This window comes from Eriocheir sinensis, chromosome 54 (genome assembly GCF_024679095.1).
Source record: "Eriocheir sinensis breed Jianghai 21 chromosome 54, ASM2467909v1, whole genome shotgun sequence".
NCBI lineage: Eukaryota > Metazoa > Arthropoda > Malacostraca > Decapoda > Varunidae > Eriocheir > Eriocheir sinensis.
In genome coordinates, this window is record NC_066562.1 from 8042898 (window position 1) to 8052897 (window position 10000).

General features: G+C 35.4%; 1 protein-coding gene across 2 annotated transcripts in view; it reads left to right on the plus strand.

Annotated features, from left to right (window-relative positions):
• Positions 1–10000, plus strand: part of LOC126983711 (lachesin-like) — a 196614-nt gene that overhangs the window by 87046 nt on the left and 99568 nt on the right. The gene's annotated exons all lie outside the window — the stretch shown is intronic.

Below are 10000 nucleotides of genomic sequence, written 5' to 3' on the forward strand. Positions count from 1 at the left end.
ATCGGGAGTCCCTTTATTACTTGTGTGTGTGTGTGTGTGTGTGTGTGTGTGTGTGTGTGTGTGTGTGTGTGTGTGTGTGTGTGTGTGTGTGTGTGTATGTGTTTATCTGGGAGTCGTTTTAATTTGTATAAGTGTATAAGTTTCTCATTTTCGTTCAAACTCTACTCCTTACCTTGACTTACCTTACCTGATCTTACCTTGCCTTACCTTTTTCTTACCTTATCATACCTTATCTTGCTTCACTATTCCTTCCCATACCTTAGTTTACCTTGCCTGACCTTATTAAAATACTACCTTACCTAACCTTACTCTGCATTGTTTACTAAAGACTCCTCTATATTCTTGTTATTGTATTTTGTCTTATTTTTGTTGTTTATTTGTTGTTTTAAAGTGTTTGTGTTTAAAGTTTTCTGCTTGATTTCCTTTCCGCTCTCCCTTTCCTCTCTCTCTCTCTCTCTCTCTTTCCTAACCTTACTCTACATTGTTTACTAAAGACTCCTCTATATTCTTGTCATTGTATTTTGTCTTATCTCTGTTGTTATTGTTTATTTGTTGTTTTAAAGTGATTGTGTTTAAAGTTTTCTGGTTGATTTCCTTTCCTCTAATTCATTACTTTCTCGTTCAATTATCTTCGTTTTTTTTTTATTTTAACTTTACAAAAACTAATACATTTGTTTCCTCAAGGTTTTTGTTTATGTATATTTTCCATCATTTATTTTTTCCTTCGTGTATCTTCGTTTCGCTTCTACATAACGACATCAATTTTATATCAATCATTATTTTCTTCATTTTTCTCCATTTTAACTTCACTAATTCTGATACATTTGTCTACTAAAGCTTTCTGTCTATTTCTTTTTTTATTGTGTCTCGTTATTTTTTATCGACGTTAAATTTTTCAACGTTTATTTTTTGTGTATTTTTTCCCCTCCTCATGTTTTCCCTGTTTTAACTCTACAACAAACGCTACCTTTGTCTACTTAAGTTCTCTGTCTATTTCTTTTTCTTATTTTGTGTCGTTAATTCATGGGTCAACGTTTCTCTTTTTTCTACGTTTATTTTTGTTTATTTCCCTCCTCGTGTTTTCCCAGTTTTAACTCTACAACAAACGCTACCTTTGTCTACTTAAGTTCTCTGTCTATTTCTTTTTCTTATTTTGTGTCGTTAATTCATGGGTCAACGTTTCTCTTTTTTCTACGTTTATTTTTGTTTATTTCCCCTTCTCGTGTTTTCCCTGTTTTAACTCTACGACAACCGCTACATTCGTTTGCTAAAGTTTCTGTCTATTTCTTTTTCTTATTTTGCATCGTTATTTTGGGGGGTAATTTTATTTTTTTAGTGTTTATTTTTGTGTATTTTTCCCCTTCTCGTGTTTTCCCTGTTTTAACTCTACGACAACCGCTACACTTGTTTGCTATTGATTCTGTCTATTTCTTTTTCTTATTTTGCATCGTTATTTTGGGGGGGTAATTTTATTTTTTTAGTGTTTATTTTTGTGTATTTTTCCCCTCCTCGTGTTTTCCGTTTTAACTCTACGACAACCGCTACATTCGTTTGCTAAAGTTTCTATTTCTTTTTCTTTTTTTGCATCGTTATTTTTGGGGGTAATTTTATTTTTTTAGTGTTTATTTTTGTGTATTTTTCCCCTCCTCGTGTTTTCCCTGTTTTAACTCTACGACAACCGCTACATTTGTTTGGTGAAGTTTTCCGTTTATTTACGCGCGAACACACAAAATGAAAACCGTTGCAGGTAGTATGCGGGAGGAGAGTTAATTTGCTGCCCGGAGGAGGAGGAGGAGGAGGAGGAGGAAGAGGAAGGAAGAAGGAGGAAGGAAGAGGAGCAAAGGAAGAAAGAAGGAAGGAAGAGCTGCAGGGGTTACTTCTCTTATTCCACACTCTCCTCTCCTCTTTCATCTCCTCCTCCTCCTCCTCCTCCTCCTCCCCTTCTTCCTCCTCCTCTTCCTCCTGGTATGAAAGCCGCTAATGTTGTTTCTCGAGGGCGTTGGGGTGGAGGTGAAAGGAGAAGCCTTCCTCCTCCTCCTCCTCCTCCTCCTCCTCCTCCTCCTCCTCCTCCTCCTCCAAAGCCATTCATCAGGACTCTAGACACATGCCTGAAGGAGAGGAGGAGGAGAAGGAGGAGAGAGGGAGAGAGGATAAGAGATGGGAGAGAGATGGGAGGAAAAGTGAGGGAAAAAATAGATTGGAGAGGTTTCGGGGAGGAGGAGGAGGAGGAGAAGGAGGAAGAAGAAGGGAAAGGAAGAATGAAATGTTAAAAGAAAAGAAAGAATAAAACTAGACATTAAATCGTTAGAGAGAGAGAGATAACCGATATGGAGTGTTAAAAAAATATAGACAGTTCGTTATGGGAAGTGGTGTGTGTGTGTGTGTGTGTGTGTGTGTGTGTGTGTGTGTGTGTGTGTGTGTGTATGGAGGGGAAGGAAATGGAGATCGAGAGTATGTATGTATGTGTGTGTGTGTGTGTGTGTGTGTGTGTGTGTGTGTGTGTGTGTGTGTGTGTGTGTGTGTGTGTGTGTGTCTACGTAAAAAAACACCCGCCGGAAGCATAACATGGACAACACAACCACACACACACACACACACACACACACACACACACACGGTTTCATGTTTCTTGTATTTTTTTCTTTTTTCTTTTGTTTTTTTCCGTTTTATTTCCTCTCCCTAAAAAAATCCCCCTAACTGAGTCCTTCGTAAAATTTTTCCCTCTATATTTTCCTCTGTGTCTTGTTCTTTTCATTATTTTTTTCATTCTTTTCATTTATTTTTATTGTGATTCGTTCTTTTTTTCAACAGTTTTATTTCTTATCAAACAATTTTCTTTTTTTTTTCCTTGATCGTGTGCTAATTATACTTCCTTTTCCTTACTCCGTTTTCCCTTTCTCTCCTTTTACTATATATTTTCCTTTACTTATGTTCTATCTCTATCAGTCTTCTTTTTTCTATTTCCGTCTTTATTTTCTAATCTATTTTTCTCCCCTTCTTTTCAACTGTCCTTTTCAATTACTATTAACCTATATTTATCCAACATTTTTACCTCTTCCTTCCACTTCCCCCTTCCTTCCTCACCTTTCTTCCTCCCTTCCTCCCTTCTCTCCCTTCTCTCCCTTACATCTTTTTCCCCTTCTCTTCCTTTCCTCCCTTTTATCTTAACTAATTCATATGTTTACTAATGGTCTTTTTATTTTCCTTTTACATTATTTATTACTTTTTCCTTCATTTCATCATCTCTATATATTTTTTCCTTTCATTTTTTTCTTCTATTCTACTCCTTCTCAGCCTCTGTATGTGAGTGATAGTATGTATGTATGTTTATGTGTTTTTAAGTGCATGTGTGTATAAGTATGTACGTGTGTGTGTGTGTGTGTGTGTGTGTGTGTGTTTATACGTGACATTACCCTGACCTGCCAGAGTTACGGGCCATCCACCTGCTTTACACCTGGCCAAATGAAAATATGACACCAATCAACATTTTTCACCTGGACGCGGGCATATCACAGGTAGCGCGGCGTCCAGGTAAATATGGGCTAATAACAGGGGCCGGCCTTTAGTCATTATTGTTATTATTATTACTATTATTACTATTACTATTATTATTATTGTTATTATTATTGTTAGTGCTCTTTTTTGTTAGCTAATTGTACTTGTGTGTGTGTGTGTGTGTGTGTGTGTGTGTGTGTGTTGTTATATGCGTTAAGTGGATATGAAGTGTAAAGAAATTAGCGTTTTGAGAATGGAAAAAAATAATTGTTTGATGAAAATAGAAAATAGAAAATGAAAATAGGAAAATAATTATTAAATGTAAATAAAAATAGAAAAGGAAAATAGGAAAATAATTGTTCAATGTAAATAAAAAATAGAAAAGGAAAATAGGAAAATAATTGTTAAATGCGTTATGTGTGTGTGTGTGTGTGTGTGTGTGTTGTTATATGCGTTAAGTGGATATGAAGTGTAAGGAAATTAGTGTTTTGAAAATGGAAAAATTAATTGTGACATGAAAATAGAAAATAGAAAATGAAAATAGGAAAATAATTGTTAAATGTAAATAAAAATAGAAACGAAAATAGGAAAATAATTGTTCAGTGTAAATAAAAAATAGAAAAGGAAAATAGGAAAATAATTGTTGAATGTAAATAAAAAACAAAATGAAAATAGAAAAAGATAATTGCTAAATGCGTTAAGTGGATATGAATTGCAAAGAAATTAGTGTTTTGAAAATGGAAAAAAATAATTGTTAGATGAAAGTAGAAAATAGAAAACGAAAATAGGAAAATAATCGTTAAATGTAAATAAAAAAAATAGAAAATGAAAATAGAAAAAAAGATAATTGTTAAATGCGTCAAGGGTATATAAAGTGTAAAGAAATTAGAGTTATGAATATAGAAGAAAATACTTGGAAATAGAAAAGTGTTAGTGGAAATAAAAAATGTGTTAGACCAATAAAAGTGTAAAGGAAATGTGAGAAACAGAAATACTTAAGAAAAAACAATATTACCAACAAAAAAGAAAGAAAAAAATAGTATTACCAACAAAAAAAGAAAGAAAAACAGTATTACCAACAAAAAAGAAAAGAAAAAAACAGCTTAAAACAATATTACCAAAAAAAAGAAGAAAAACAAAAAACTATATTACCAAAAAAAAATATTACCAACAAAAAATAAAAAATAATAGATAAAAACAATCATGGCCACAAAAGGAGAAAAAAAATAAAGAAAATAAAGACAACAACAACAGTAGGAGCATAATCCTAAGCGTCCCTTCCTCCGCGGCGCTGCGAGTTATTTTACATCGGCGACTTTTTTTTACGTTCGGACTTTCTTAACTTTTCCTTCCATTCAACTCCGTAACTTTAGCGACGAGGCCTAAGAATAGACGTGGAGGGAAGGGTCTCTCTCTCTCTCTCTCTCTCTCTCTCTCTCTCTGTTTCTATGGTTAGTTTTTTCCTTTTTTATTCCTTATTCTTGTTTCATTTCGTCTATTTCCATTCTCTCTCTCTCTCTCTCTCTCTCTCTCTCTCTCTCTCTCTCTCTCTCTCTCTCTCTCTCTCTCTCTCTTCATGAATAAATTAAGTTAACGTTGAGTTTGCAAAAAAGTTGTTCAGAAATTGACGCTCAAGACACTTCGCATATTCATTCTCTTTTTTTCTATTATTTCTTTTGTTTTTATTTTTGTTTCCTTTTTATTTCTATTGTTATTTGGTCTCATGGAAAGCGTTGGACTTCTTTGTACCTTCCCCTGCCTGTTGGTGTTGTTTTTGCTTTGTTTTTTCATCCTTCGTTTTCTGCTTTTTTTTCTTTTCTTTCCTTTATTCCGTCATTCTTCCATTTTGCTTTCTTTTATTTTGTTTGTCTTTTCATTCCTTCACTCCTTCATTTCTTCCGTCTTTCTCTTCATTCAGTTTTTCTCACTTCTCTTTTTTTTTTTGTCTTTTTCATTCTTTCACTCCCTCATTTCCTCCGTCTTTCTCTTCACATATTTTTTTTTTGTTTCTCATTCTTTTCATTTTTCTCTTTTTCCTTCCTTCCATCCTTCCTTTTTTTAGTTTCTTTTTCTTTATTTTTCATTCCTTCTTTCTTTTCAAGCTTCATATATTTTCTTCTTTTTTTTTACCCATTTTCTTTACTTTCCTTTTTCCTTTATTTCATTTTCCTTTCCTTTTTGTCTTTCCTATTTTTTTCCATTTTTCTATCTATTCATTATATTTTCCCGTTTTCATTTTCCTGTCTTAATGTTTTCCTTTCTTACAGCACTTTTTTCCTTAATATTAACCCTTTTTTTCCTGTTTACTCCATTTTTCTTTATTTTCTCCTTTTTAATTTTCCTTTTTGCCCTTTTCCTTTTCTTTAACGTATTTACTCTCCCTTTCTCTCTCTCTTTCTCTCTCCCTTCTCTCCCTTTTGGTTCTCGTTTCCCTCCGGCTATTCTCTTCTCTTTTTCCTCCTCCTTCCTCTCCTTTCCTCCTCTCTCTCTCTCTCTCTCTCTCTCTCTCTCTCTCTCTCTCTCTCTCTCTCTCTCTCTCTCTCTCTCTCTCTCTCTCTCTCTTGAAGGCTCAGGAACTCAGAGAGAGAGAGAGAGAGAGAGAGAGAGAGAGAGAGAGAAGAGAGGAAGGAAGGAAGAAAGGAAGAGAGAGAGAGAGAGAGAGAGAGAGAGAGAGAGAGAGAGAGAGAATATCAAAAACAATTCTCTCTCCCTTCCCTTCAAGAGTTCCATATTGAATAACATAGCTTTTGCCTCTACCTGACGTCCCCTGCTCTTAATAAATATATAAATGAAAGGATAAATGTATAAACGATGCAAGAAATAAAGGAAGAAATAAAGAGTCGAATAGAAAGATAAATAAAGAAAGAAATAAGTAAGGTAAGGTAAAGGACATTGCTGTAGTTTTTTTTTCTATTTCTTTTTTTTCATTTTCTTCTTGTTCTTTTTTATCATCATTTATTTCTTCATTTTCTTCTTCTGTATTTTTCTTCTTCTTCTTCTTCTTCTTCTTCTTCTTCTTCTTCTTCTTCTTCTTCTTCTCCTTAAAGACGAAAAGCAGAAAAAAAAGCAGGAAAATAAGAGGAAGACAGAGGGCAAGAATTAGGAAGAAAAGGAGGAGGAGAAGAAGGAAGAAAAGGAAGAAAAAGAAGAGAAAGAAAGAAGGTTAAAAAAGATGAATAGGAAAACATATAAGAAGGAAAAGGAACAAGAAATAAGAGAGAAAGAAAAAAAAGAAAGACACAGGGAACGGTGGCATGTGTGTGTGTGTGTGTGTGTGTGTGTGTGTGTGTGTGTGTGTGCGTGTGCCGACCACCAACAAATAATGCGTCTCGTTAATCACACCTGCCACGCGATGGGAAAGGAAAAAAAAGAGGAAAAAAAAGGCCTATTGATCACCTGTCTGTCTCGTTGTGTCCTTTCTTTTTGGCATTTATTCTTTTACCTTTTATTTTTTTCTTCATTCTTTTTTTACTTATTCTTTTTTTATGTTTTTATTTTTTTCCTTATCTTTTTTTACTTATGTAATTTTTTGTTTGTTTTTAGTTGTTGTTTTTTTGTTCCGCTCCCTTCCTATGTGTTCAACTATTCATGTTTTTTTTTTTTTTTATCTCGTTCTTTCCTTTCTTTTTTCCTCCTTCTTTTCCTCCTCCTTATTCTTTTTTTTCTTATATATATTTTTTTGTTTGTTTTTAGTTGTGTTGTTTTCTTGTTCCTCTCCCTTCCGATGCGTTCTCCTATTAATTTTTTTTCTCTCGTTCTTTCCTTTCTTTTTTTTCCTCCTTTTCCTCCTCCTTATTCTTTTTTTTCTTATATATATTTTTTTGTTTGTTTTTAGTTGTGTTTTTTTCTTGTTCCTCTCCCTTCCGATGCGTTCTCCTATTAATTTTTTTTCTCTCTCGTTCTTTCCTTTCTTTTTTTTCCTCCTTCTTTTCCTCCTCCTTATTCTTTTTTTTCTTATATATATTTTTTTGTTTGTTTTTAGTTGTGTTGTTTTCTTGTTCCTCTCCCTTCCGATGCGTTCTCCTATTAATTTTTTTTTTCTCTCGTTCTTTCCTTTCTTTTTTTCCTCCTTCTCCTCCTCCACCTTATTCTTTTTTCCTTGTATATATTTTCTTTTAGTTCTTTTGTTTATTATTATTACTATTTTTATTATTATTGTTGTTGTTGTTCCTCTCCCTTCCTCTGTGTTCTCCTAATCACGTTTTTTTTTTCCTTTCCTTTCCTTTTTTTTTCCTCCTCCTCTCCTCCTCCTCCTTTTCTTTTTTTTGCATCCATCATTTTCACGTCTTTTTCTCATATTTTCTTTTCTGTGTTTTTTCTTATTTCCTTGTACAGTTTTCCTCCTTTTCCTTTTTCCTAGCAATATTTTTCCTTCTCTTTACTCTTTTCCCTTTCATTACTTTCCTCTCTCTTTTGTTTCCTATTTTTTATCACCTTTTTCAATTACCGTTTTCTCTTTATTTTTCATTTTGTTCCCTTTTATATTTTCAGAGAGAGAGAGAGAGAGAGAGAGAGAGAGAGAGAGTTGGGTGGACAGTGTATTGTGTGAGGAAGGAAAGTTAGATTGACCGAGAGAAGTATGAAAGAGGAGGGAAGGAAGGAAGGAAGGAAGGAAGGAAGGAAAGAAGGAAAAAAGAAGAAGAAATTAATGAAAGAAAGAATGAAGAAAAAAAGGAGGGATGGAAGGAAGGGTAAAGAAAGAGACATGGGAGAGTTAAGAAAGAAGGGAATGAAGGAAGGAAGGATGGTAAGAAAGTAAGAAAGAGGGAAGGAGAGGAGAAGGAAGGAAGAGAAGAAATAAAGTTAAAAAAGAAGAAGAAAGAACGGAGTAAAGAAAGGAAGAGAAGGAAGAAGAAAGTGGAAAATAACGAAAGGAAAGAGAAAGAAGGGAAGGAAGGAAACATGGAAAGAAAGAAAGAAATAGGTAAGTAATAGAGAATGAAAGAAAGGAAGAATTGAAAAGAACGAAAAGAGAAAGAAGAGAAGGAAAAGAAACAGAAAGAAAGAAAGAAAGAGACAAATAATAGACAACGAAAGAAAGGAAGAAAGAAAGAATAGACTCAGAATCCCGCCTCGTGTGTGTGTGTGTGTGTGTGTGTGTGTGTGTGTGTGTGTGTGTGTGTGTGTGTGTGTGTGTGTGTGTGTGTGTGTGTGTGTGTGTGTGTGTGTGTGTGTGTGTGTGTGTGTGTCGTCTTAGCATTTCTTTGGATATTAATAAAAAAAAAACTTCCTCAAGAGATTCACTTCATTCAGGCTCAAAGGGAAAGGAAAGGAAAGGAAAAAAATATAGTAAATACTTTTTTTCTCAGTCGAACGGAGATATTGTTTTTTTTTTTTCAAGTTAAAGACAAAAGGGTCTGGACTCTCTCTCTCTCTCTCTCTCTCTCTCTCTCTATCTATCTATCTATCTATCTATCTTTTCTTACCTACTTTCCTTCTTTCCTTCCTTCCTTCCTTCTTTTACCTCTCAAATGCCTTCCTTCCTTCCTTCCTTCCTTCCTTCTTTTACCTCTCAAATGCCTTCCTTCCTTCCTTCCTTCCTTCTTTTACCTCCCAAATGCATTCCTTCCTTCCTTCTTTCTTTCCTTCTTTCCTTCCTTCCTTCCTTCCTTCCTTCCTTCTACCTCTCCTATCCTTTCCTTCCTTCATTCTTTCCTTACTTCTTTTCCTCTCTCCCTTCCATTCCTTAGACATCTTGCTTCCTCCTCCTCCTCCTCCTCCTCCTCCTCCTCCTCCTCTTCTCTCCATCATCCCCATACACATGACCTATCCCTCCATTTTTCTCCTTCATCTCTCCCCTTCCCTCACACACATCTGACTTTCCCTCCATTACCTCCACAATCTCTCCCTTCCCTCCCTTCCTTCCCTCCCCACACATAACCTATTCTTCCTTTTTCCTCCCCATTTCCCCTCCCCTCTTTACCTCACCCTCTCCTCCCCTTTCCTCACCTCCCCTTACCTCCACGCACATATAGTATTCTTCCCTCCTCCTCCTCTTCCTCCTCCTCCTCCTCCTCCTCCACCCGATCCCCTGAAACACCTGACCCGACTTACCTTGAGAGAGAGAGAGAGAGAGAGAGGTGGGGGGGAGGGGGATCCAATTCCACTTTATGCTCTCCTTAACTCTCTGGATACGCCTCGATTCTGCTGATTTGAACCTAAGTCTTACGAGGAGGAGGAGGAGGAGGAAGAAGAGGAGGAGGAGGAAGAAGAAGTAGAATAGCAGTCATAATTTTACTCGTCTTTAGAAGAGAGAAATAAGAAGGAGGAGAAGGAGGAGGAGGAGAGAGGAATAGGAGGTGAAGGAGGAGGAGGAGGAGGAGGAAAAGGAGGAGATAAAATTAATAATAGAATAAAAAAAAGAGGAGGAAGAGAAGTAGGTAAAGCAAGAGGAAGAGGAAGAGGGTAGAAGAAAACAGAGGGAGAGAAAGAGAGATAAAAGAGGGCGAGACAGAAAAAAAAGTTAAAGAAAAAAAAACAAGATCTAAACATGAAAGTAGAAGAC